The 27768-nt window shown below is 46.2% G+C and overlaps 1 long non-coding RNA gene across 1 annotated transcript; it reads right to left on the reverse strand.

Annotated features, from left to right (window-relative positions):
• Positions 1-4770: 4770 nt before the first annotated feature.
• Positions 4771-7962, reverse strand: LOC121071978. Its single transcript, XR_005820909.1, has 2 exons — positions 7794-7962; positions 4771-5557 (listed from the first exon to the last, which is right to left on the reverse strand). It is a non-coding gene; the product is annotated as an uncharacterized LOC121071978 (long non-coding RNA).
• Positions 7963-27768: the final 19806 nt, after the last annotated feature.

The following is a 27768-nucleotide window of genomic DNA, read 5'->3' on the forward strand; positions in this document are numbered from 1 at the left end:
TTTTTCTGAATCTGCAATTTTGCTTTGAGCAAGGTTCCAGTAAAGAAAACAGCACTGATCTGCAGTAAATACAGTCATTAGTTATTGTTGTTGTTGTTGTTTTGTTTGTTTGTTTGTTTGTTTGTTTTCTTTGGGGCTCCTGTAAGAGGCAGTGGCTCAAACATTTACATCCTCAGTAAGAAGTAGCGTGGGTAGCCCCGTATCCTGCCCCAGCCAGGACTGGATGCCCAGGAGTACAGGAAAAACATCTGTAAAATCATTTCTCTAATCTAAGTAGGCATGTGGTTTCTGCTAATGGGCTAATAAAAGGCATGAAAATCAAAGTAGATTAATTTGATAGCTGGAGTGCATATGGATGAGATAATACGAATGGTTAGCATCAAGTGTCCTTACAAGACATTAAAGAAGCCACCAATATTCTGACATCAAAAAAAAAAAATCACGATATTTGCAAGGCTGAGCTCTGACAATAAAGCTTTTTCTGCCAACGGTCCTGCTGCTATTGCTGAAGTGACAGGAATGCACTCGTAGCAGAATAAAACATTGTATGTATACACATGCTTACACACATAAATATCTATATATTTATAGATACACACATACACATGCACGACGGGATACATAAATATCTGTAGCTCACAAATGAGCAGTTTCAGGAAACTGCAGGACATGAGGGAGGATTTTGTTTAGAAAACGCTTTCCCCCTTCCTCCCTGCACGAGGAGATCCCCACCATCTGCCGCCCGGCTCTTTCCAGCCAAGCCAAGGGGCTGGTGAGCACAGAGGGGTCATGTTTTGGGAGGGTTTAGCTTGGTTTTGGATGGATGAGGAGCATTCACTGCTGTTATCCACTGCAGCTTCTGTCTGCTGGGGCTGCAAAGGTGTGGGGGGGTGATGTTCTCTAGGGCTTTGCCACATTAACCGAAAGAGCCAAGGAGAACTCTCACAGCCAAAACAGGCCAGAGAGCATCAGTTCTCAGCACTGGATGTCTCTCCTCCATCCTCAAGCATCATTTCATGGCTGTGTTTGAGTGTAGACAGAGGCGTCTCACTCCTGTATTTTTAATACTCTGGCAGAGGAAACCTGGGAGCATCAAGCTTAATAAAACTCAACATGTTGAGAAAACAGAGGAGTGCAGAAAGAGGGCAAATAAATATACATAGAGATAGATATGTGCAGATATGTATTTAGATAAATATACATAGAGACAGATATGTATGTGTATAAATATACACACAGATAGATGTAGATATGTATTTATATAAATATGCACACATGCAGATATCTATGTATATAAATATGCATACAGATAGGTACAGATATGTATTTATATAAATATACAGATAATGCAGATATATAAGTATATAAATATCCATACAGATATTTAGATATACACAAATAAAATCCCAGAAGAGGGAGGAAGGTAAAAGATGTGTTAGAGGGAGGAAGCTCTGTTAGAACAAAACTCAGGTGCCCAAGAGTCAGGGTGCCCATGTGCCACGACAGCATTCCTCCAGGAGCAGGCAGAAGGGAAAAAACCTGCTTTAATGGTGGAATTGGACCAGACTGGGGGAACACCTTGGCATTTGGAGCATCTCAGCATCTGATGGTTTGTGGTGCCGCATGACAAGAGGAGCAGGTGGCCATCAGCCAGAGGGAGAGGGCCACCACCATTAGCAGAGATTAAATTAAATTAGCAAAGGTGGGCTCGCATTGCACCCCAAGAAGCGCAGAGCTCTTGGAGCTTGACTTCCAGCCCGACCACTCCCTTGGGAGATTAGATCCTCATGGCCATGGGAGAAGATTGATATCACACATCTTTCCCCACTCCGGGATTTTCTTTGAGGAAGGTAGTGCCAAGCCACAGGGAAGCACACCCTTCCTTTGCATCAAGCCATGCGTGACAGCCTCCAGCACGGCAACGGCTGCTCCGAAATCCCTGCTGGGGCGAAGCAGCAGTCTGAACCGTGAATCACACACGCCTAGCAAATTCCTCTTGTAAAAGTCTGGCAGCTGAGCTTATGCTGGGCTTCTGCAGAATGAGAAACGTGTGCCATTTCCATAGGAATCAAACCCAACGAGGCCCCCTTCTTTCCATTATCCCAAAGAGGGGAGTTTGGCAAAGTGTCGAGGGGGACTTGGCTTTCTCTGTCTGGCTGGAGGTGTAGGATGGGGCAAAGAGGCAGGGATAAAAACAGTATCTGTAATTATGATACTCCCCTGCAGCTTGATTGTAGCCTGACACCCATCTTCCTTTTATCCTATGGGTAAAATCGTCATGAAGGCACTGGTCTGTGCCAGACCAGAGGTGTATCAGGGTGTAGGTGGCTGCAGCGAGCCGTGCTCAGGGGCACTGCCAAACACCCCAGGGAGCTGGTGAGAGCACATTTGCCGGGAAAGCCCGCTAGAAAGGTGCTGAAGGGGGCTTCTCCACCTTAAAAAGTGTAAAATTAAAATCTCTCCCTGGGCAATATGCTTTTTGTCTAAGGCAGAAAGTAGTCTTGAAAAAAAGCAATGTCTTTCTGTTGGAAAACTTGAAGAGCCAAGCCCTGGGAAACTCACTTCCCGCAGCCATCAGGAAAAAGGTGAAGCTGAAATACTCCATCCAGGAAAAGCCCTTGGGAAAACAAAACCTACTTGTTCATTGCCTTTCTTCCTCCTCTTTCTTTGCACGCTCACCCAGAAGGGAACCGGGTCCTTTCTCCAGCCAGCCCCACCTGCCACCAGTTTACACACCAAAATGCAAAACTCTTTTGGCACTAACTCCTGAGCTGCACCCTCTTGGTCCCATTTCTGTGTCACATAAAGTCCTCTTTCCTCCAGCTCCAGGAGCTTGCATGCCCAAAAAGGCGATCTCTCCCAGTTTAATTAGCGGAGCCCTTCCCATTCAAACCCTCTGACCAACACCACAGCCAAGTTGGCAAAAGGCAGAAAAGAGAAAGAAGCTGAAAGGATGCAATTAGCTCCCTCCATACCCAAGAAAAGCCCCTGGAGGAACAGGCCCTCAGGAACAGCAGAGAATGGCTGTACCCAGCCACCAGAGACATCCACATGCATCGAGCATCAAACGCGAGATTTTGGGGGTATTTTTCCATGGGGTGAAGCAAATGTCACAACCTGTGTACGTGGTAGTTAAAAAGAAATAAATCTCTTTAATAAATCTCTTTCTGGACTCGCTGAAGGTGGGGCTGGATACATTCCTCTCCCGATCAAAGCCCAGGAGCCTCCCAGCGTGTCACCTTGAAAGGCTTCTCATTAAATCCCATTGCAAAAGGTGGAGGGGCAGGGGTTTTGCGGATGGCCAGAGGAGGCTGTGGTTGAACAGTTTAACCTTCCCTGCCTCTCAGCACTGGGGGAAAAGCCTGTGATTTGTGCGAAACCGAGCACCACACGGCTGCTGTTGACATAAATCTGCTTTTAAGCTGCACGTCATGCAGAATACCCCGAGGCTCAACATGCTGCTCCAGGTGCTTATGGCTGCGAGCCCACGGCGGACCCCTAATCCCCCAAAAACCAAGAACAGAAGAGCAGGAGTCAGGGGAGGGAGGGAGCTGAGCAAGGGAAATGGTCGGGGAGCAGCGTGGACGCAGAAGGATTTGTCCCAGCAAGGCTCCTGCAGAGCTGCAGGACGAGGATGCAGTCCCAGCACAATTTCCTCAATGACACCCGCTGTAAATTTGGGGCAGCCTTTTCGGGGCAGCCGAAGGACACGCACCACGGGTCCTGCTCGGGGCCTGCTCCCCTTTGAAGTCAGCGGGAGCTTTGCCAGCAACGTGAATAGCAACAGGCTCCAGAGATGGGCTCCTCGTCCAGACACTCGGAGCTGCTTTAGCTCACGAGCCCAGCAGAAAACTGCTCAGTGTTTTTTTTGGATCTCTTTTTTGCCAGGTCCAATGAGCACTGAAGCCAGCGCGAGATAAACAGAGGGAGTGCAGGACAAGAGCAAGATGATAAAAAAGGGAAACCTCCGCTTCTTTAAGGCAGGGAGCTGTTAGATTGCCTCCAGCTGCCTCCCGGACCCAAACCCTGGGAGCCCGGAGGGAACAGGGGAGAAGGAAACCACACAGGGCTTGATAAGAAAACTGGGTGTTAGCCACAGTATTTCTGTATATCATAGGGTACAACACAACCCCATGCAGACCACAAGCCATCCAGCAAGGACGAGGGGAATGGTCGGAGCGGCAGGAGTGAAAATGGAGAAATGTTTTGATGTTTTCCCTTGGGGGAGGTGGGAGGGCAGGTGGGCGCAGATGTCAGCCCACTGCAGGGCAGCAGGGAACAGCCAGCTCCTGCCAAAACCGCGGCTTCAGCTACTCCTCTTCCAGGCTGGGGCAGCCACACGGGTGAGAGATGAGCATAAAGTCAAGGTTTGCCATGGGGTGACCCCCATGAACAAAACCTGCTAAGGTGTATTCAGAGCTTCAGCCTGGCTGGAACAGGGGGGAAGTGAAATGAAAAGGGTTGAGACGTGGTGAAACAGCTTCAAAAATAAAGAAACACATTCTCGGATAGAAATGGAGCAGGTTCTGTCTCATCCTTGGCTCCTGCTGGTTTCACCTGGTGCCTCCAGTTACCCTCCTCACCCAGATGAGTAATTATTTTGTTTAGTGCCCTTCCTTCAAACTGAATTTCAACATGCTGGATTTATTTCCTTGGTCTCTCCTACCTTAACCCTAATTGTATTTACTCCTACTGATCAGCCACTTGAATGTGGTGATAGCACTAAGACCAAACCAAGAAAGACATTTTTTCGTGTGGATTTTAGACCATTGCAAATTCCTCCCATTTCAAAGAGTTTCCCAGTTCCTAACAGCAATAAGCCAAGCTGAGGCTCACCCTGCATGCACACACAGCCTGCACATACGTAGTCTTTTGGGCACACCACGGGCTGTGCAGTGAATGGGGTGACCCCCTCGTGTCATTGCTGTCATCACAACAAGTGGGGAAACCAAGGCACGGGAGGGCGAGTGTCACTCACTCTGCCCCAAGTCCCTGCAGGGCTGATTTGCTGGGTTCTGAAATCTCTGCAGATCTCAGGGAGGCTCAAAACTTATTTTCCACACTTAAGCCACACAAGAGATATACTCAGTTGTGATCAAGAGGAGGGGAAAAAACAGTACTTGGAGAGCTTTTTATTGCTCTTTCACACAGGGGATGTGCCGCAATGATTTCAGCAAAGCACCTGGTGACAGCTAGGGGAACACAGGCCGTGGTTTAAGGGGTGCAACCCTCTCCTCCAGGCCCCCACCAGACCCTTATTCCCTCCAGCTTTGTCTTTGCAAGGGAGACAGTGAGCTTTATGAGGCCGGGCTGCCATCTGGAGCAGGCTTAAAGACATCTCTGCAACCCAAGCAGCAGCCTCCTCGTGCCTCCTTGCCTTGGAAATGGCCCCTGTGTCGCATCCTCAGGGTTTAAGCTTTAATTCCCCAGGATGTCCTCCTGCCCAGCTCCTGGTTTGTGCAGTTCAGCTCATGTTGTAGCACTGTCAGTCCCCTCCGTAGCCTCCAGCAGGTCCCAAGGTACGACGTCAGTATAGAGATTCACAGCCCTGCAATTCCTGTTCATAAAACCACAATCAGCGCAAGCGCAAATTTGGCAGAATCAGCCAAAGGTAGGAAATTGACATCAGAATTGTTTTATTAATAAAAAAAAAAAAAAAGTGATTTTAAACCTCTCTGGTTGATGAACTTTCATAAAAAGCTTTCCATGGCTGCATTTCTGTGTGGCATGTCACTGTGGAAGACACCCGAGACGCAGCGAATTCCCCCATGTTAATTTGAATTGTACCACGAAACAGATGTGCTCTTTGTTGCACAGAGAACCTTTTTCTTTAATTTCAGGACAGCTGATGCCACATCAGATGAGCTCGTATTGCTCCGCCACATCACCTGATGTGACATAATGAGTCGTGACACCCTCCTATAGCACCAGGAGGCACGGGAGCACCTACACTGGAGATGGAAGAGCAGTTGTGCTGTATATAGGGCAGGTTTGACGGGAAGCTGGGGCTGCTGTCTTGAGAGGAGAAGGTGTTCGGGAAAGGAGAGATTCTTCTTTCTGCACAGTAAGGCCACTGCAAGGCATCAGGACCAATTAAGACCTCACAATTAAGCGGCATGCAGGAACGAAGGTGGAATTAACTGGTGAGTCGCGTGGAATGTCACCCCCTGGGCTCGGCTCCCAGCTTGTGGGAAAGGACACTGAGTTAATCAGAAGCTTTGGAAGCAGGAAGAAATCATTAGAAACACCCAGCCTGGCCCCTTGCGTTAGGGCAGGTCGTGCTTTTCACCCAGAAATTCCTACATCAAGTCCAATAACTTGGAATCCACCTCTGCATGACAGACACAAACCTGAGAGAAAGCTGAGAACAAATGCACAAAATCCTTTGGACGTCCACTCTAATAGATAAAACCCTCATCTTTAAAAAGCACCAACCCAATGGAGACATCGTGCCTTCAGCTCGACATCCCTGTAGCTGGCTGGGCTGCAGTCACAAACAGCTTTCACCCAGCCATGCTGGGCACGGATAACCACGACCACAGGACCCTTCAACACCACCTAATGTCTTTTTTTACCAGTTCTCACTTGCTAGAGCCTGCAGAGTCCCCACAAAAGCCCACGTCTATGTTTTTTGCTGTTACCCTGCCTTGAACTAACCCTAATTACACCACAGCTCATTTGCACACCCACACCCTCAGAGCGGCCATGCCTGAGTTTTCCTTTAGGTAAGCTGCTATAAGGAGAGCTCAGCCCTGAGCTGTAAGGTAAATTTTCCAGATGTGAGTCATTCTCTGCATCGCATACAAGGGGAGAAGTCCAATTTTACAGCACTTCCAGCAAGGGAATGCAGAGAATGTGTCATAAACACTCCTGCCTTCGTCAGATAGGTGGTAAATTGAGCCACGAATGTTTGAACCGCTGTGCTTTGGAGAGCTGGTGGGAATGATTTGGAGTGTTTGAGGCTCTTTCATTCAATTATTATTATTTTTTTTTTTTTTTTAAGATGTCGAGGAAATTTTTCTCTGCCTCATTACACCGTGCTGGTCACTCCTAAGAATGCTACAAGAACTGGTGGGCAGGAAAAAACTCCCAGTACCAGCAGCCTGCTCACAAGTGACAGAGAAATGAAATGCAGCCCCAGAGACCACTTATAATCCCCTAGTACCACTGGGCACCGAGGAGCTGAGAGCCCCTTCTTGCCTCTCAGATGCAGCAGGGTGTTTTTCCCACCTTCAGGAGATCTTTATCCAGAAAGAGGCAAACAAAAAAGCCAGCCTGCAACCTTTCTTCCTCTAGAGAAAATATTTTAGCTATCCCAGATAAAAGAGCCAAGCTTGACAAGGCATTACATGTGCTTTTCATGAATTTTTGCAGGAGGTGGTTTCTGGACAGACTTAAGGAATGCACTTAGCATGCTGTTTCCCCTATATAAAACACTGAATTAGCATTTCTCCCTGCAATTCTGCTATGCACAGAATAACACAGAATAAGTAAAGACCCATAAAAAGGCTCCCATAAAACCGTACAGTGCTCGGTTTTGTTTTGTTAATCCCCTGACTTCATCAATTGCTCTATCTGCTAATAGGAACAAGGATCTCCTCCACCAGGCTTTTGTGCAGGCAAAGCTTATCAAACATCTGAGCTCAGCCTCGCCTGCTGCCTCGGGGACTTTGTGCAGCCAAAGCCAGACCCACAGAAACCCCAATTCCTCATGGCTTTCCAAGAAACCAGGGGAATAGGTGACCGTGAGGGCATTTGGGATGCTGGCAGAGAGCAAAGATCAGGGATGGTACCTGCAGGCACTGACCTTGCTCGGTGCAAGCTGCCACCACGTGTGGGATTGCCAAGGGGAAGCCAGGACCCCCTTCTGACCCCATGGCAAGCAGACCAAGCAGGAACAAGACAGCATTAACAAGAAAAACATAAGCATTTTGTGCTTTTATAGGAGGCCTCAGACCGTCAGCTGGGAGCCCATCGTCAGGGCCCATCCAATTATTCCTTAAAAGCATTATAATGCGCAGCTGGCCCTGCTCCTCTGAGTACCTGGCGTCTAATTTACAGGGTAATGTTTCTGTAGGACTGGCATTAAAGTGCAGAAGTAACAGTCTTGGGTTAAGAAGGTTAGGCATTACATCCAGATCAGTATTATCAGATGACCCGAAGCAGGGGTTATATTAAAAAATGCCTTAATTAAAAAATACAGGTCAGAACCAGTTTGAGCTCCAAAACCCCCGGTTATATTCGCTAATTAGAAGGCTGGGGTGCGTGCCTCAGCGTGATGGATGAGCTCTGCCTGCCTCGTGGCATCGCACCAAGAGATGGGACGCATTTTTCCCGGCTCCCCAGGCATAGGGCTCGGGCTGGACTGCACCACTTTTCTTTATTTCAATTCACCTTCTTTTATTATTTTTTTTCTCAGAAATTAATAGACTGAAGGCCTTCGGGAATCAGAAATCAGCAGGGTGCTAACTCCGCTTGGTTTCTTAACCCTGAACTTCAACTTCTGCACTGAAACTGTGCCAGCTCTCTTCTCTAGAAGAGCAGAGTGAGCCTACAGATTATTATAAATGGACAGCCCTGACCCCAAAGCCTGGATTTGTAACTCAGGAGAAGGGGTTTCCTTCCCTTACCCAAGCTGAGGAGTACCTGGGGGAAGCCCTGTGCCTCTTCTGGGTGTTCCCAGGGTCTTCAACCCTGTGCTGCTGGAGGTGCACACCCCGAGCATGGGTTTGTTGGGGACAGACCATAAGCAGGAACAGCTGAAGGGCCCAGGCTGAGCAATCCTGAGCACGAGCCGGGTGTTAAATCCCAGTCCCAGGGGAGCCTCTGGTGATTTTCAGCAGCCAGAAGGAGGAGGCACGATATGGACCATCCGCACCCCATCCATAGCCAGGTCTACAGATGCCACCTCTGGTTTGGATGTGCATAGCAAGTCTGTAGTGGGAAAAATGTTTTATCCCTGTCACCTTGTGAGTGCCACGTGCACACAGGACCCACACCAGCATTGCCAAGGCCATTCTTGGGCCATGTATAACCCCACAAACCAAACCTGGCAGGTGACAAATGGTGGCTGCAGATGAAACCCCACGTTTCTCACCAGCACCACCAAAATTCCCCATTGGAGGAGAGAAAACCTTCCCTAGGATCCTCTCCAGAGACGTCCTGCTTGAAACATCCTCCTGGATGGACATCCTTCTGCTTGGACAGAACTGCTTTTTCACCCTGAGACAAACCCTCTCCCATTTGCAGGGCAGGATTGGAGAAGGCCATGGGGAAGTGTCAGGAGATGGGGCAAGGACCCAAGCAAACCCACCCCGGGAGGTGAGAGATCTAACACCAGAAAGGAGAGAAAACATTGCCAGCCTCTGTGCTAAGAGCTGTAGGTTTTCCTTTCCATGTTAAAAGTTCAGATGCCAGAAGCCAGACTGTTCATTCAGTAAGAAGCCTGTTAAAAAACAAAACAAAACAAAAATCTCTTTTTTTTTTTTTTTCACTACAGCTTATTTTAACCCACTGAAAATTCAAGCAATTTGCATGTTTCATTTGTTTATCTGCTCCCCTGCATAGAGATCCTGGTATATAGCTTGTAATCCCTTTGGGAAAGCAAATTGGTAATCTGATAAAGAAAACCACAAATGGGAGAAGGCCTTCCAATTTAGAGAAAAACGCATTTCCTTGAAAAAAAAAAAAAAGTTGATTACTTGGTTATTTTAGCATGCAAGCAAATTTAGGAAATGCTCGGTAGGTAATTCAGGAGAATGGGAAAGGGAACAGTCACAGCAACAAGTGGTGTGTGTGGTATTAGTTCTGCTGTGCTCCATCGGTGTGTTTCCCCTTTAAAGGACATTATTGCTGCCCTCCTGTTTCATTTAAATAATGAAAATAGATGGGCATGGCTGAGGCACATCCCTGTCCTGAACTGATGTGTCCTAGGAGGAGACAGTGAGGTGAGCTCCATCCCACCACCCTGTGATCCACCAGGGACCACCAGGAGGGTGACATCGGGTTCAGGTGACAGGCAGCACACCTTCTTTAGGGACAGCAATCACCTAACCTCATCCTGCCCACCACTTCCACCACCCTCACTCACACAACACAAGGAGAAAATGTCTCCTGCATCCCACGGCAGTGCCGGAGACATCCCGGAGCCCCCAGGGTGAGATTTGCAGCCCAGCTCCACGAGCTCCATGGGGCAAAGCACATCTCCATCGGCCGCAATTTGTACCCCCCATCTCAGGCTTGGTAGATACGGCATTTCTTTGTGGTCCCCGCTCCTTTGTGGTCCCCACACGCTCCAGCCCATGCCTGGGGAGCTCTACACGCGCATGCTCATGCGTGACGGAGGGAGAATGCCTCTTGGTGGGAGCTGCTGACAGCTGAATACGGCAGGAGACGGGCGAGCCAACGGCATCTTCCAGCCAACAGTTGCTGGCTCCAGCCTGCTGGAAAGCCGGGGAGGAGAGGAACAAAGAGGCACGTCTCTTTTCAGAGAGCGGCATCTGGGTGTTGGGTCCCGTCCCCGCTGCAGGAGTGGCAAGCAGAGCACGCATGGGGGATCAGAGCGGGCTTTCCTCCATTGGAGATTTATTGCTGGGGAACACGGCTCCTAGGAAGCCTGCGGGGTTTCTGGTTCTCATCTCCTCCTCCCTGCAGCTGCCACATCGCTCAGCTCCGCAAGCTGCATAAATCAGCAGTAAGGGCCGGGAGATGAAAGTGTAAATAGGCCGTCGGAGAAGTTATTGACACTGAAGGGCAAATTCTGCCCTGACAGGCGCTCTGCAGCCTCCCATTCATTACCGGGGATGCGGGACGGGTGTCTGCCGGGGCGAAAGTCAGCCCTCGGGATGCAGGTTTCATTTACAGCAGGTCAAACCAATGTGGGCACCTGCGGTCAGATCCCCAGCAAGGGCAGGGAAGGTGCTCCGGGGCTTTGCACCAGCTGAGGCCTGGTTTCAGCAGCTTCCCACCATTTTATCCTCAAATCCTACTGCCATCCAGTAGCTCCCAGTGCAGAACTCAAGCAGGACAGTGGTGTTTGCAGGAGGGCTGGCAAGGATGAACCACAGAAACCTCAGCCGTGCTGAGAAATCCCACGTGCTTCATCTGAGATGTATGGGGGAGAGGAGAAGGAAAAGCCCTTTAATTCAACACTCAGCTTTGAAACTTGCGCTAAGGTATTTGGAGTATCTTAAAATCTTCAGTTCTCGACTTGCAGGTGAGAAACTCGTCTTTTTCTGTGAAGATGGGGAAAAAAATCTTTCTAAGACACTTCTTTAAAAGCTGTGAACTGAAAAGAAAGGGCCCACAGGTATTCATGTTGAAAACTCCGGGATTTTAAACACTGCTCCTGACCTGAGGGCAAGGAGACCGGGAGAGTCCCCAAGGGGAAGCTACCTCCCAGGGCTTCCCAGCTTGGCATTAGCACACTTTTGAAATAAATTTAAAAAATAAAATAAAATAAAATAATAATAATAATTTTAAAAACTGATTAGGAATAATCATAAATATCCATAGCTTCTTTCTGGAGGAAAGAACAAGAACAAGCTGTCTGTAAAGCCCAAAGTTATTACTGAGCTCAGAAAAGGCTCCTTCTTTCAGAGGTATCAACCAAAGGAAAAAATTTCTAGGGGCTTCTAGCAAAGCATAAGCACTGTTTAACATAAAGTAAATGGGAAGGGTTTAATCCAGAAGACCTTTCTGCCAAATGTGATGCTGGCAACAAACAGAACTACTCTCATTCCTTTCTGCCCTCTAACCCTCAACCCCAAAGGGACCTTCCAGGAGCTTCACGGGAGCATTTGCCCTCAAATTGTGACCCCAGGGAATACCAGGACTGCCATCACCAGCAGCAGGAGTTTTGCACCAGACTTCCAGATTTTCCCAGAGCTGAACACCTCTGAGTTTCCCCTCCAGTATTCTGCTTCTTTCCACATCACACTTAAGCTTTCCTGGGGCTGTTTCTCTGCTGTAACACCAGACAACAGGAATGTGGCAAGCCAGGTTTGTTTGGATAAAGCAAGAAGGGGGGATTACGATTAGCTTTCTAATGGAAAACTGGCACCACCATTAGCTCTTAGATTGGCACCAGGTCCCGTGAATAAAACTTGTACACAGGAGAGGGAAGCCTCTGAATTCCCCAAACAGAGAGAATTACCAATGCTCCAGCAGGAGTCGTTAGGCAGGACTCCAAGCTAGAGCTAATGTTTTCCAAAAATAACTGAATCAAAAGTCCATAAATGACAGGAATTTCCAGCGCAGAAACACCAGCCCACGTGCTGTCCAACAGCCAGCTGGGAGCAATGCCATACGTGGTGCTGGGGCTCGTGGCCCTGGCTTTGGTGCTTTGGGGTCCCCAGTCCCTTTTCACCCAACTTTGCTGGTGGCAAAAAGCAAAACCTCCTCACAGAAGGGCTGAAAGGAGCTACATGCTGTGTGCTGCTGTATTCCCTGACCCCATAAACCAGACCTGTAGCGCATCAATAAGGAAACAAACCACAACAGGTTAAATCTTTACACACTAAGCCCACCGTAGAGGCACGTTGTGCTAACAACTGTTCTTGTTGCACTGGAACTACTGCTGAGCTAGTAGTTAAGGGCTGCTGAGATAGCCCCTGCACTACCCAGCAGCGATGGCAGTGGGGGAATACTCTTTATTTCCAGAGATCTCTCTCTCTCCAGCAGCACTGTCTGCTCTGCATAGCAGGGGATTTCATGCAGAACAAAGATAAAGAAATGCAACCGTGAAACTACTTTTTTAAAACTGGCAGAAACAGGCACTGAAACAGGCAGGGGGGAAAAGCGGTGGGAAACAGCTCCAGAGGTGGGGAGAAGCAAGGAGACTCCACAATTCCTCTTACAGGTGTCCACAGGATCAGTAATGAGGACTACTGCAGAGGTTTTCCCCTCTGCAGACCGTCTACCTCTGACACCCCACATCTGGTGGTGCAATACGATGGCAGCCTTTGGGGAAAATCCTGAATAATGTAAATTTTTTGCCATGCAGCCAGACCCAGCCACACCGACAGTTCAATACAAGAAGATGCGTGATATTTGAAACACCAAATTTGAATCTTGCACATTTGTTGCTCACCAAGGCTGACTTTTCTTCTGCCATCTCTTGGCTGAGATGAAATTCGGGCTGTCAAATGGCTCGAGGCTGTTGCTTGGAAATGCAGACCCATCTATGTGGAAACACTGGCAAGGCTGAATGCTTTCCCCTAAACAATCTCAGGAGGAGAGTCCAGTGACCATACAGATGGCCGATCACCATTCCTATACAAGTTGTACCCTTCCAGTGGTACCGTTTTATTTTCCAAAGCGATAAACTATAATCTCGTTAGCTTGGTTCCTTTAGCAATGCAGAATACACCCTATCTGATGGGCAAAAGGAGGCAGGGTTTCAGAAAGCAGTGAAGCACGGGCAGTGTTTTTGCAGCCTTCTCCTGTTTCAACACGACATTAGTATGTGTGATGTGTGCTCTGGAGCTAGTTTGGTCTAATCCTCTTCTTTGTTTGCCTTCCAGCACTGCAGCTTTTAAACCAGTGTGGCATTAGCCTGCTGTGGAAAATGCAAGGCTGGCTGACTCCGAGGAAGTTATAGGACCCGCATGCTTTTTTGGGTTTTGTGTGGCAGTGCTTTCAGAAGGAAGCCTGGGCATCTCCACTGAGCAAGAGCCAGCAGCAGCACACACATCAACCTGGCAAGGATCAGGAGCAGACTTACATCAGCATCAATGTCAGGGGGAAGAAGAAGGAGGATTTGATATAATGTTTGTTGGATTTCCATCAGCACTGACAACACAGTGTGTTGGTGGAGAGAACCAGAAGGAAGTAGGGATAAATAAGTCCCTTCCAAGAATCACAACCAATCTCTAACTTTCTAATTTCTAAACCAAGTTGTCAGCCTTACCCATATTTTTCACGTCTTTCAAGTATCAGCATTTCAAATGTATTTGTCCAAAAGTCTCGTTATCAATAATTTCAAATTTCTGCTGAAAAAAAAAAAAAAAAAAAAAAAAAAAGTAGTTATAATTTAGTTTAACAGAGTACTTATAAGAAACACTCTTAAATTAATGCCTATTTTGAGCCTGGGGTGGGAAACAAATGTCTAAGTTGGGAAGTCACATTTGAATCCAAATTATTCTCCTTTTCATATGTAGAAAATATTAGTGATTGACACGGGGTTTCAAACACTTGGCAAGGTCTTTTTTGAGGTGAAGTGCAGACAAGGAGAAAGAAAAGGACTGGGCTAGCAGATAAAAACGCCACCTGATAAAATAGAGGTAATGATATGCCGTTAGCAAAGCGAGTTCTGAAGGATGCAAGATATTGAGGCGGAGCTTGGAAGAAATTAAGAGAGAAAGGGCATTTATCTGGAAAATAAGGACATCTGTTATCAACAACCTGTTTATCTCTGTTTATAGCTTCTTTTGGCAAAAAGCTATGGCAGGCTCTCAGGGGATTTGCCAAGCAGGGAGGCATTTTTTGCCTTCAGAGTTCAACTTGCTTCTCACCCACCAAGCAGAGGCAAATTGTTGGCAGGAATTAAAAATCTCTCAAAGACTATCGAAGCACTGTGTCTTCAGAAAGACACCCTGCTCTGCCTACACCTCCCCGCTGTCACTGTGAGCCCATTTGAAAGGCAAACAGAGAAGAGAGGGCAAATCTGTAGTCCATGATCAATTTGGGGTTTCCCTCTTTTTCTTCAGCTTTGGGCTGCGCAGCACATCCCTCAGCTGGGATGGTGGCTCCTCAACTAGCCCGGCACAAAAACCCATTTGCCTTTAACAAAACAACAGGAAAAAAAATAAAATAACATCTATTCAGAACAGATGTCACTTGGACTGAAGGGCCAGACTACACAGCACTGGTGGAGGGGAACCGTATATGATATTAAACAGATTGCTGGGTTTTCAGACATCGTCTGCTGTGTTTTGAAAGGCAAGCCTTTACCCAGCAACATTTCTCAGGATCCCAGCAGAGTTTCACGGGAGCTACGTCCTCAGCCGACATAAATCAGAGCTCTGCTGAAGGCAGGGACATTGCACCCGCTTCCTCCAGCCACAGGATCTGGCCCCTGAACCTTGCCGCTCAGCACCCTGTGATCCTGACAGCACTCCAAGTCCAATCCAATCTGACAATCCAACTCCAAGTCCAAGTCCAATCTGACAATCTGACAGCAATCCAAGTCTTGGCAGAAACATCCTTCTGTTTGAGTGAAAGCACTCCCAGGTTGTGATTTTACATCTGTAATTACCAAGGGATTAAATCTTTCATTGGGAACAACCACAATTGCTCCCTTAAGACTTTGCATGTGCTGGTTTTCAGAGATGGGGAGACAGAAGGGCAGGGGAAAGAAGAAGAAAATGAAAAATTAAAGCAATGTTTTTTTTGTTTGTTTGTTTGTTTGTTTTTTTCAGAACTGGCTTTAGTGACATAAGAGATTGTCCAAATTCATTGTATCCCATGGCTGAAGAACAACCAGCCTGGTGGTGGAAGGTGCAAAGCTGTGTTCCCCTGTAGGCAGGACTTCTACTCACCCTTCAGCTTTTCACCAGCCACGAGCTTCATTTGGGGGCTGTGGAGCCAGAATTTCGGCTAGCACAAAGCAGCACTCTCCCACTTGAGGATCCAGCCTACCCAGCCCCAAAGGACCTTCTAAGGATGCTTCTGTTGAAGAGGGGCAGTGGGAAAGGTGACAAAAAAGATGCTCCTTGCCCTCCTCTGGCAGGAAGTCTATCTGAAGGCACAAGGGCTGAGCCTCCTGCCTGCACCCTTGCCCTGGGCAGCCGCATCCTCCAAGGAGTTTAAGCCTCTGTTTTGAATTCTGAGGCAAATCAAGGCCATGTACTGAGCGTTTTTTTCTCTTTTTTTGCTAATAGCACTGCGTATTGGAGTGTGAATTACAGCCAGCAATAATAATGAACTCACAAGATACTGCCACTGGGGAGAGAGCAAGAAAATTCAGGGCCAGAATACAGAAGCTCTCATCAGGCAGATGGAAGGATCTCTAACGAAGGATTTTGCAGCAGGGGATGGTTTGGATTCAAGCAGATTGATGCATCGAGCCCTTTACGTCTCTTACATTTTTTTTTCTGAGCTTTCTGCACACAATTCTTGCCAGATTTTTTTGGACTTTACTTGGCAGAGAAGTGTTTAATCAGTGTTCAGCCTCTTTATGGGGCTGTCTCTGAGGGAATGGATTCAGGGTAGTGATAGCAAGTGGTAATTTTGGCTGCTTAATCTAGGTTGATTCATTTTAACAGTCTGCTTAACAATAGATACCATGTGGCCATGACCAAAGAAGTTTCATGGTCTTTACTGAGATTTAAAGTAGGTGTGAAATACTCTAAAAACGCATCATTACTGCACGAGTGATAAAAGCTTCATTGCCCTAATGAGTGAAAGAATTGGCACACGCTCCAGAGCGATTATTGCTTTTCTCTTTAAGGTCACTCAGCATTGCAGGTTTCCTGAATTTCTGTTATAAAGTTGCAGAGGAAAAGACAAGAGTCTCAAAGCTCCAGATCCTGGAGTCAAGTGATCATAAGCATCAAATACATTTCCTCCTAGAGTGATGTATTCACACAGTGCAGGGAAAAAAAGATGGGATACAGTGAATCTTGGGGAGTCTAGGAACTGCAGACAACAAGCCATTAGTTGTTCATTTCCTTCCAAGCTCAATGTTTTGGGATCTACCTAGTGGGCTGCTCTGCTTGTGCTGTGCCCAGCGTCTCTGAAATTTCATTGCAAGCCAGGGTAAGCCATGCCTGTTTTTTTTTTTTTTTCCTTGAGGTGACTCCATAAGTATATGTATCTCAAAATGGACAAACTGCTCGGAGCCTGTGCAGCACAGTGGGCAATCATTACAGGTTTCTCCTATCAAAATAATTTAACTCTGAGAGTTTACTTTGCAGAATCCTGACTGCATCTGCCTTTGGGGGAGAAGGTTTCTTTAAAGGACAGTTTAAGGCTTGTAATGAAAGCTGTTGCTTGAATGTCCTTGTGGCTGTACTGGGTCAAGTGATGAACCAATACTAAAAGAATGGTAGAACTGCAAAATCAAGTGCTAAACAGTTGTGAAACATTTGAACTGGCAATAATAACTCTTGCTGCCGTGAGTGACAAAATGCTCCTTCCAGGTGCCCCTCTTCTGAACTTCTGTGCCACCTGTAAAGAAGTGCAGCCCTTTCTTTCAGCCTCGGAGCACAATCCCTGCTCAAGGTTCAACTAAAAGAATTACCAGTTTCTGTACTCCTCTTGGTCCAAAGCATGTCCTTCTTCAATACTTCAGCCAATACTCAGATGGGTAAAGTATGATGCACCTGACTTCAGGCTTGACATTATATATACGATTTCTGCATTGCTCTGGGGAGGAGGGAGAGAGAGAGCACAACCATAGCATGTCTCATCTCACATTATAAAGCATGACAGATGTGTTTCTGTAATGCATTTTGCAATTCAGAGTAACAGACAGTCAAGGATAAGGTTTTGAGATGAGATAGTAATAAAACCATTTTGCATTCCTAAATCAATGCGTGTACAGGTTTCAAATTACATTTTAAAAAGCAATATTTACTCTTTACAATAGCAAAGTGTGCCATTCCTTGAGTAACTCAAAGAGCAAGATCAGAGCTGGCTCAGGCACTGAGTTTCCAAGCCACAATAATACCAACAGTTTTGGAAAACAATGTCATCTTTAGTCCAGTTTAAATGCAGAGAGCGTGGATATTTCTAGAACTGAAATCTCACCGTAGGAGTTTGGTTTTGAGACACCAAGACACTGGTTTTTGGTTTTGCATGTGTGTTTTGTTGTTTTGTTTTGGTCTTGGTTTTGTCCAAATGATGTAGGGTCATCCCCCCAGCATTCTTGGCCACTGCTGACCTGCCGAGAGAGACAGCTACAGAGCTGGTGACTCACGTTCCTGGGAATTTCCCCGGGCTGCGGAGCTCAGCTTGTCTGGGAAGCATCTGGCATCCGGACACCACATCCTAGGGCATTAGCATGGAAGTTCGGACCTGGAAAATCCAGCACTGCCCAGTCCCAGGGCAGCCAGGAGATCCTTGCCCAAGGGCTGAGGACCCTGCGGAGCAGCAGTTCTTCAGAAACTCGCTTCCCCTTCACAGAAGTTGCAATCTACAAGATTTGATCATTACCACTGTGCCACTTAGGAGGACAAAACCTGAGACACTTTCTGGAGCATTACCAGCTTGCAATTATGGCACCATTCAGGTTTGAACTTTCCAGCCCACAGCGACATTAGCAACAAACACCAAACCTTAATGGCAGAGTTGAACTTGAAATCCCTAGTGCACATCCACCTACAGCCATTCAAGTGTTTTACACATAAAATCAGCAACACTTCAAAGGCATAAATTGGAACCAGGTCGGTCCCTACCCACTGCGGGGGGTTGTTACAGAACAGCCTCACCATTGTGCTTACGTGCACATATTTTCCATCATTTCTGAGAAAACATGGACAGATGGAGTGCACACACGTGTCAAGAGGAAAGAGGACAAAGGAAAGGAGGAAGCCCATCTCCAAGAAATCACTGATTAAAATTGCTCCCCAGTTCCTGTTCCCTCCTCATACGAAACAGCTTGCAAAAGTCCAAGTTGGGTGGATAAAATATCAGCCACGTGCCTGACTTACAGCACTGGGACTGAGGTTTGGGCAACACTTCAAGACTTTCCCCTAGGAGTCTATCCAAACCCTCTTTGCTTCTGATGTGGAATAATTTGGAAGTGTTTTTAGGCTGCCGTCTGGGATAACACAAGGGCTATTGTAAACACACATGCAGCCAGTCAGCATCGAGCCCACACAAATCTGGTCTGTACACACATAAATAACTAGCACATATTACTTTTAAAAAGAGAATTATTTGAAATGCTGAATTACAATAAAAAATAAAGACTAAACCTCAGAGCAGGTCTTCAAAAAAAAAAAAAACTGTGATTTTTTGTTATGGAAAGGGTTATGTATCATGAAATTTTAATAAATGAAATGCACTTAAATGCAGGGCACTGGATTTAAAGAGCTAAGGATAAGATGCAACCATAACCAGCTATCATCCAAGTGTGTGCAGTGAAGCAAGACCATAATTTCACGGATGCTGTTCCAAAAATACTGCTGCTAGCTGGGAAGGTTTGAAAACGTAACAGAGCGTAACCAGGGCACGGAGATCTGCGCAGACTCAAAGAAAACCTTCTTGAGACGACAGCCCAGAGCTCTCCCAGGAGCATTAACCATGTGTAGCTGTTGTTTGCCTGACTCCAGCCACAAACCCTGTGCCAGGGTGCTTGGGATGGAAATATAATTGTTCTTTCGGTGTCATGGGTTTCTAGAGTACTTTTGTTTCTCTCCACCATAGTGGTTAGGAACAAATTCATCTCACCTGTGAGACATGTCTCAGCCGGCTTGAAGGTAGAGCGGTCTTCTGGACCTGTCCCAGCTTTCAAGGCAGGCTGCCAGGATCCTAAAAGGGTGTGCCTTTATAAGTGTCCTCAAGGGAAGCCGTAGCCAGATGCTTGCACCATTCAGGCATGGACATGGTAGGAGATGGAGAGCCCCTTTCCTAGCATTACCGGGTAGCTCTTGCTGTCTACGGTGTGTCTCAAGGCATTACTTCCATATCCTTTAATATTTCTTCAAAATTCCTCAATTATTTCTGGTATTGTCCTCTACCAGTTGGCCTCAGGCAAGCAGCTGAATCACCTCACGTGGGCAGCTGAGCAAAGAAGTTAGAGGAGGGATTTGCAGCAACTCTACTTCCCTTCCTTCTGGCTGAACATTTTTCCTTTCCCACCTCCTCTCAGAGATGTGATACTACCGAGGTCGATGGACCTCACATGAAGGCTTCCATCTTCCCTGGCAACTGCTTTGCATGCAAGGAGTGGAGCCTCTCCATAGCTGGCCCCCAAAAGACTAAATATTTCCAGGCATTTCTGGAGGTGCACCAGGCATTTCTGCCCACCATGCCAAGCCTAGACTGGGAGTTAAAGCAAGCAACAGCCAACCAGTCTGCCAAATTTATAAATGTTGAGGTTTTATGTCTTGCTATTTGATAGATTTCGAGCAGAACCCTTGCACGCTTTGGTGGGGAGAGTGAACTTTGGGAGGGGGAGGACAGGAAATGAGATAGGAGAAAGATTTCTCAGCAGTAATAAATCCATCTTGATAATAATGGAGCTATGCACAGCCACACTGTGGCTGCACCACGTGTAAAAAATATTTCCCTGGGCAGGGAGTAGCTGGAAATTGAAGTAACATTTGACATGGAGAGGCATAAGCTCTTGGCTCTTCTACCACCAGTGCTACTTTGGCCAACGTTGTGCTTAAAGCAATGCTCAAAATAAACAAAGAAAAAGAATCATTCTGCCCTTACATTAGTGTTTGGTGTCTGCTATAATCACAGAGGTTATGGGTTGGATCCCACTTGGTAGGCCAAGAGGAGCAGGGAAGAGGAGAGGGACCCATTAGAGCCCTCTGAATGAGAAGCCATGGGATTCCTGCTAGCTCTGCAGCAAATAGCAGTATGTTGACTTGGTCTTCTTGGAAGAAGAATCGATCCAAAGCCTGCTGAGGCCTAAGATTATACTTCCTCCACTGCAGCAGCCTCTGGGCAAAGCAATGTCATCAGCCGCTGGTCTGTTCATGGGGTTGATCTGACGTATTTCCCAAAGCAGAAGACTGGTGCAAAGATCCCATCACTCAAAAGCCACATCAACCATTGTAGAAAGGTAGATAAAGTCAAGGACGTAAAGCGCTTCTAAGATAACACGCAGAAAAGGGTCTGAAACAATGAGAACACTCAATATAGCACTGAGAGTGTTAATCTTATATAAACTCATCATGCATGATGATTAGCTTAATTTAGTCAAGATAGCAACCAAAGCCTGATCCTCAACAGCAAAATCCTGCCTCAAATCTTTGTCCGTGACCTTGCCTGTAAGGCTTTGCTTAAGCCCTCAAGACTGTAGGTTGAGGAAAAAAAAAAAAAAGTCTAAATTCCTGTTTGTTTGGTGACCTGTCAAGGTAACACAAGGTAACTTAGGTTATGACCCAGCAGCACGGAGTCACTTTTCCGGTAGCAAAGGAAAGTGCCCAGTGGAATGAGCCCAGTTTCCAAGGTCTGACTTCTCAAGTGATTCAGCTTGGAGGTACTTTAGTTTCTGATTTCTGGAGGTTCACATACCACGGGGTGACAGGAGGGTCCTACCTGTACCAGTATGGGTTACTCAGCTGACACCACAAAAATGCCAATAAGAAATTTCTTAAAATGGAAGGAATTCACCCATCCAGCTCTTCAACAGAGAAGCTTTCCCTGTTTTGTTGTGTCCTGACGACCTCATCAGATCACTACCTTGGATACTTTCAACTATAATAAATTCACGGGTTATGTATGAAGCCATAAAGGTCTTGCTTTTAGTTCCCCAGACAACTCTAACCTGAACAGGTAACAATTTAAAATTTGAGCCTCATTTAAACTTCTGCTCCTTTCCTAAGCCAAGATGTTGGATGCAGTCTGGGTGTCTCTGGCCATATTCCCCACTCGTCATGTAAAAACAGGTGGAGAGATTAGGGGGGAAAGGAGATGAGAAGCTGAGAGGCATGGAAGTAGGGCTTGGCATCCACAGCTTACACAGGGCTTTCACTCTGAGGTTAGAAAGTGGAAGGAAAGCCAAAGATTAACAAAAAACACACAGGTGGAGGGAAGGACACATGGGAGAAACACATGGGAGAAGCAGCATGAGGCAATGATGTCTGCAGGACAGATAATCATTTGGACTTATTTTTAAACACAGAGAAACACTAAGGAGACTGTTTCCAGACTTCAGAGACTTTTTCATGTGAGAAATATTAGAATTAAATGGTTTGCAAAGTCATTATCACCATCCACTGAAAGATAAGGAATACTGATTTAATTCAAGGCTCAAGACAGTTGAATAACGTGCAAGCATCCTTAACCAAGCCAAGGATTAGAATTGGTGGGGAACATGGAGGACACACATCCTTTGAAGGGCTGATTAGCAAAACAACCTAAGAATATTCTCCAGGCTGGAATAAATTAAGATACACACTTTCTTGAGATGCCTGGGATGCTCTGTAATTTTATGGCATCCAAATGCTAAGAAAAGCAAGGTGCTGCCAAGATTGCATCACTAAGCGTGTGTTAAAGGTCAAAGAGTTGCAAAAAGGTCAGTTTTTCAGGTTATGACCATCTGTAGCAGTTATAATCAGAAAGCGTGCAATGCCTAAAGCTCTTCTCATGGCTAAGTAACAAGCAAGAACTACAGTAATCATGTAATACACTTCTCATGTAATAGACTTCTTAATGTTTTGCTTCTCTTACATTATATTACCCCTGTCATTATGGAGGTGTCACTAAAGGGGCTGCTTCCCCCCTCCTCTTCTTCCCAGCTATACAAAGCTGAACTGCAACGAGACGCCAGACAAGCAGCGAGATGGCAGCTGCCCCTCTGACAGCCAGGAGTCGGGACATAGGGGAGGAACAGCCTCTTATGGCAGCAAGATGAAACAAACACAATAACATCCAATTCTAATTTCTTTCAGAGCTGCCTGATCTTGACAGAGAACAGCAGAGATGGCAGTCAGATTCCTGCTATTCCCAGCAGCCCTCCAGTTACTCACAGACAGCTGAGAAGTCACAGACGAGACAGAAATGGATGCGGTTTCAGTCTCTTTTCCTGTTATGACCATGTTACACGATCTCACCTCCATTTTCCTCCACTTCCATTCCTGGTGGTGGAAGCACTGATGGTGAGGACAAGGAGCACATTAACTCTGCTTTGGAGAGGTCAAACTGGCTGAAGTTATTCTCAGCTGGAACAAGAAATCTGTAACACCAGGTGTGCATCCACAGACTTGTTGCCTGACCTCAGACACATCACTTAGAGCACTCATCCACTTAGCTTTAACCATCAGAGTAAGGCAGGTGCCAAGCCACATTCTGTAGTCCACAGAGAGCAGTCAGCTGTAGTGGTCACCCTTCAGCAGTCCTTATATCTCTGCAGTGAGGGAGCCTTGGGGTCTCAATAAGAACATAGGCCAGGTTTTTGCATGACAAAGTAAGGTTAGATATGTATTAAAAGGTCTTCCTTTCCTTTCCTTTCCTTTCCTTTCCTTTCCTTTCCTTTCCTTTCCTTTCCTTTCCTTTCCTTTCCTTTCTTTTCCTTTCCTTTCCTTTCCTTTCCTTTCTAAAAGCCCTGCAGTCTTTTAATGTGTTTTCAGCTGGAAAATTCATCCTGCAAAAATCACTATATATCAAAGATTGGGAAATTCCCTATCAGCTCTAATTAACATTATAGCTCCATTACGAAGGGGTGTGGTGTACGTACTTCAGTTTAGACAAAAGCAGATGTGCTTCAACATTGTACACTGCTAGGGCAGATCCTTGTCCCTCTGAAATACACAGAAATTCCCCCTGCCCTTCCTTCTCCCTCTTACTTCATAGTGCTTTGGATCATGGGCCATCAGGCCATCTGTGGATTACAAGTCCTGAGCCCACTGCCAGCTCCTTGCACAACACAAAAGAAGGGAGGAAACTCTACCAGTAGGATTTCATTTAAAAGTCTTAGCTTGGGGAGGTTAAAAAAAAAGAAAAAAAAAAAAAGAGAGAGATCTGCCTAGGGGAAAAGCATCTGGCTTGGTAGCAGGATGGAAAGCACAATGCAAATCCTTCAAACTGCCATCACATATTTTTCTCTGCAAGTCAGTGCAAAGTGAGGCAAGTATCCGAGGAAGCAAGAGGCCAGAGCCCCAGTCAGAAACATTTTAGCAAGGAATCATCAGAAATCCATATTCTCAGCATACCAGAGGCAAATTCCTTCTCACTTCAGACTAAGGCGTTGCCTGACATATAGGAAAGAGTAAACTGGATAAAGCCAGCTTGGCTTGTATATGGGCCAGGACTTCAAGTACTGGATCAGAAATAAGTAGGAGCCACATGAGAGCCCTGTAGCTGTATCCACCATTTTGAGCACATCAGCAGAGGCTCTTCAGAAACATCTACATGAAGGCATTCGACTGTTCAGCCAACCATTTTTCCCCATGTTCTGATGACAGCACAAGCTGTTCCCAATGCTGGCATACCTCCATGGTTATTAGCAGATAATAATGCAAGCATTTCTGGGCTCATCATCTGAGTATCCGAGGGTGTTCAAAAGTATTGAAGGGTTTGGTTCACTTTGGCTGTGGAGAGTCCAAGCGGGAAATCTGATGTGGCTTGAGCCCATTGAGTCCTTGCAGGGAGATGTGGATGGTGCTGGACTCTCCCAAGGGAAATCCTGACGCAGTGATCAGCACCCCTGCAGTGCCCAGAGAGAGACAAAGTCCCCAGGTGCTGGGATGATGAGCAGCAAGCACTGCAGCTGACCCTTGTGCCACTCATTGCTTTCCTTGCCCATCAGTCTTGACTTATTGCACAGTGGCCTTGTTTCAGAGGTAGAGTTGTGGCGGGGATCTTTCAGGCTGTGTAACAAAAGGGAAGTGGGCCAGGCTGCTTATTCTCTTGGGCAAGTGTTTCAACACAAGCCTTAGCAGGAGGAGAGTCAGGACATTGTGTCCTGCAGCTCCATGGCAAAGGGACAGAACCACAGCTGGATTTTCCAAGGAGGTCTCATCCCATAAGCTTATACTGGGGATGCTGACCAGCTGAGCAGAGACGTGCACGCATTTGATTTCTTTGTCCTGATCAGCCCGTCATTAGATAAACTCCAGGCTGCTAAGACCAAAGCAGAGGTAGAACCTCCAGCCACCCTAAAGACTCCAAGATCAACCAGACTGAGAAGAGGTACTCACAGCGTCAGGTGGGAGGTGGGTAGGGAGCCCTGGGAAGTTTCCAGTTTTGGACTTTAGACCCTCATTTCCTTCTCAGCCATGACTTCAGTGCTCAGCTCCCTTGATGCAGCACGTCTCAGTCTCAGCCCTGCAGACCCTGGTGAGCTACAAATTACGGATAGGTCTTTGAAAAGTAAAAAAAAGAAATGCACATTTCTTGTCAGAAGGCTTAAATTCTCTGTGTGGGAGTCTGCAAGAAAATGCCTGGTACTCTGTACATTGAAATGAGTCGAAAGCTGTTGGCTCAGCTTTAAATCTCATGTCCGCACACTGCAGGGCAGCAGCTGGTGACAAACCATGACTGGTCAATGGGAAAAGCCTGGACAGGGTGGTTCATGAGGCTGTCTCTAAAGGGGATCTGTGCTCAATCACTGTGATTTATCATGTCATTAGGAAGTACAGAAGGTGGTGTTTTCATCTGAAATTCTTGCCAGCACTGTTACAGAGTTAAATATCTCAGTGGTTACCTGCTATCCACCCCAGCTCCGTAGCATTACATCGAAGCCTTGTCTCCTTTCACCCTCCAGCTGAGCACCAAAGCCACTCATAACACTTGCCTCCACTCCAGTTTTCTTCCTAGAGCTCACACACATTTGGCAAAAGCAAAAAGCAAGAAACATACCGCACTAAATAAGATGCCTTTGACCTGAGTCACTGAGTGGGACGCAGAGGAAAAACATTCACTTGGAGACAAGGTGAAAGGCGTCATGCCAAAGAATTTTGCAATGAACAAAACAAAACAAAAACAAAAATCACACCCATCAGGAAGCTGCCTGCCTCAAGGAACCCCACAAATCAGAACTGTCCATGATAGCTCAATCTCTCAGTGTCCCCATAGCCCACAGAGCCAAGACATACAAGCATGCTGGGATCCTCCTGGAAGAAATTTCAAGGCTCAGCGGTGAAAATAAATCATGTCTTAATGCACTTACACTTACATTTCTCTGAAGTGGTTCATAGCATTAAAACACATCTCTCTCCCATTAACTTTCTAGTGGGATATGTGAGTAGTGGAGGCTTGGAAATGTAATCACAGTGCATCCTTTAATCGCCGTGAAGGTCTTCAAAAGGTAGCCATCAGCCCAGATCAGAAGGTGGCAAATAGACTTGTGATCACTTGCAAAGGTGGCATTTCTGTGAGCTGATTTCTAACCTATCACCCCAGGCTGTGTTTTGCAATAGATTATAGTCACAACTAGCAGCTACAGGCTGGTTTCTGAGCACAAAATCTGGGAGAGGGGAAAAGTCCAGCCATTATGCCCCAACTACAGAGCAGGGACACTCCACAAAGAGGAGAGGTCATCTAGCCAAAACAGGAGAAAAGCCAGGATCATATGAGGGGTGAAGGGGAGCATGTTAGCAACCGAGTGGAAGCAACAGGCATCACCTTTTTCCTTTCATAAGCACGACGCTTGCTAAGAGACAAGCAGAGGGAAGACAAAAGGAATAAAAGAGAAAAAGGTCTGATAAAGGTAAACTCATTCCAACATTTTGAAATGTGTTTTTATTTCAGGTTGAAACAGCCTCTGAGTTTCCTTCAGTTTTTATTGGGGAAAAAAGTGTCCTTTTTTGCACGATAATCTGAAAAAAACTAGTTTTACACTTCATGGCAAATGAAAGATATTGGATCAAAAGCATTTTAACATTTTCTCCCAAGAGCTCCCCAAAAGCCTTCAACAGGGTCAACTGAAATTGCTTTTTGCTTTTTGTTTCTACCTAGTGCAGCCAATTGACAAACACTTCAACTATCTGGTTCAACTTCTCTTTAATCCACATTTCTTGTTTTGCAAAGCTACATGGTTTTCAAGCAGATATCTTTACTAGCTGCTATGGGGACATAATGCCATCCTCTCAAGCTCAGCAGATTTCAAATTCTCAATATTAATAAGATTTGTCATACACTATCTGCTTTTGTTAGATATTAATCTCATCCCCAAGGGACTTTTCTCTTTCCTCTGAATCTGGCAGAAGAAGCCCTGCTGCCCATAGATTTACACGGAGATGCACCAAGTTGTCCTTCCATGAAGAACTCCAGCTCATAAGAGTGGATAATCAATTCCACATGAAGATCTGTGAAAAATCTGTTCTCTGACAGAACCCTCCACTGCAGGAGTTTAAACTGGTTCCAAGTTGCTATTAAAAAATAAAAAAAAAAATCAGAAGAAGAAAAAGAAAATAAAAGAAAAAATAATTTATGCAAATAATGAAGTGTTAACAGTTCTTGCAGTATTTGGTGCTTTTCCCAAAGCCATAGCTCACAGAGGTTAACATGAGAATTCAAGCAATTGTGTATGCTTTTGAGCCTCCTGTTTGCGGGGGGGGAGGGGGAAGCAACATTTCAGTGGTTCCCAAACCCAGAAACAGGTTAAACAAATTTCTGTGAGGAATCACACAGGTATAGCTGAGCTTGACTTGGAATGACAGGAATCTACTGGGTGGGGTCGTGGGGTCTCTGGTGCCTATTCCAGGACTACTTTCTCTGATTCTTTTTAAGCTTGTGTTTCTAAGAGCTAAAATTACACTGCTTTCAACCAAACTTTCATTTCATATGGCTCTTTATGTCTTAAGACACAAAGTGAATAACATTTGCCATTCAAACAAAGGAACCAATTCTCTTTCCTCCTCACTCTCATTTCTGCCTTCTGCCTCCGGACAAGGGTATCCTTCCCCCATGTTAATTAATAGATGGATAAAGGTTCACCTTGAGGTTGAGAGTTTTATAGAAAAATTAATTACAGAACCCAACTTTACAATTACCAGACGAGACACTCACATTATCTGCCACAAGACCCCTCGGGCCTCACCTGGCTAGAAAAAAAAAGTTTGCAGTGTGCTGTGAGATGACTTTGAAGGCTAAGCTTTGAGAGCTAAGCTCTAGAGAAAATACAAGAGCATAAGCAGGGCCACC

Source organism: Cygnus olor, chromosome 6 (assembly GCF_009769625.2).
Source record: "Cygnus olor isolate bCygOlo1 chromosome 6, bCygOlo1.pri.v2, whole genome shotgun sequence".
In the NCBI taxonomy this organism is placed as follows: Eukaryota; Metazoa; Chordata; class Aves; order Anseriformes; family Anatidae; genus Cygnus; species Cygnus olor.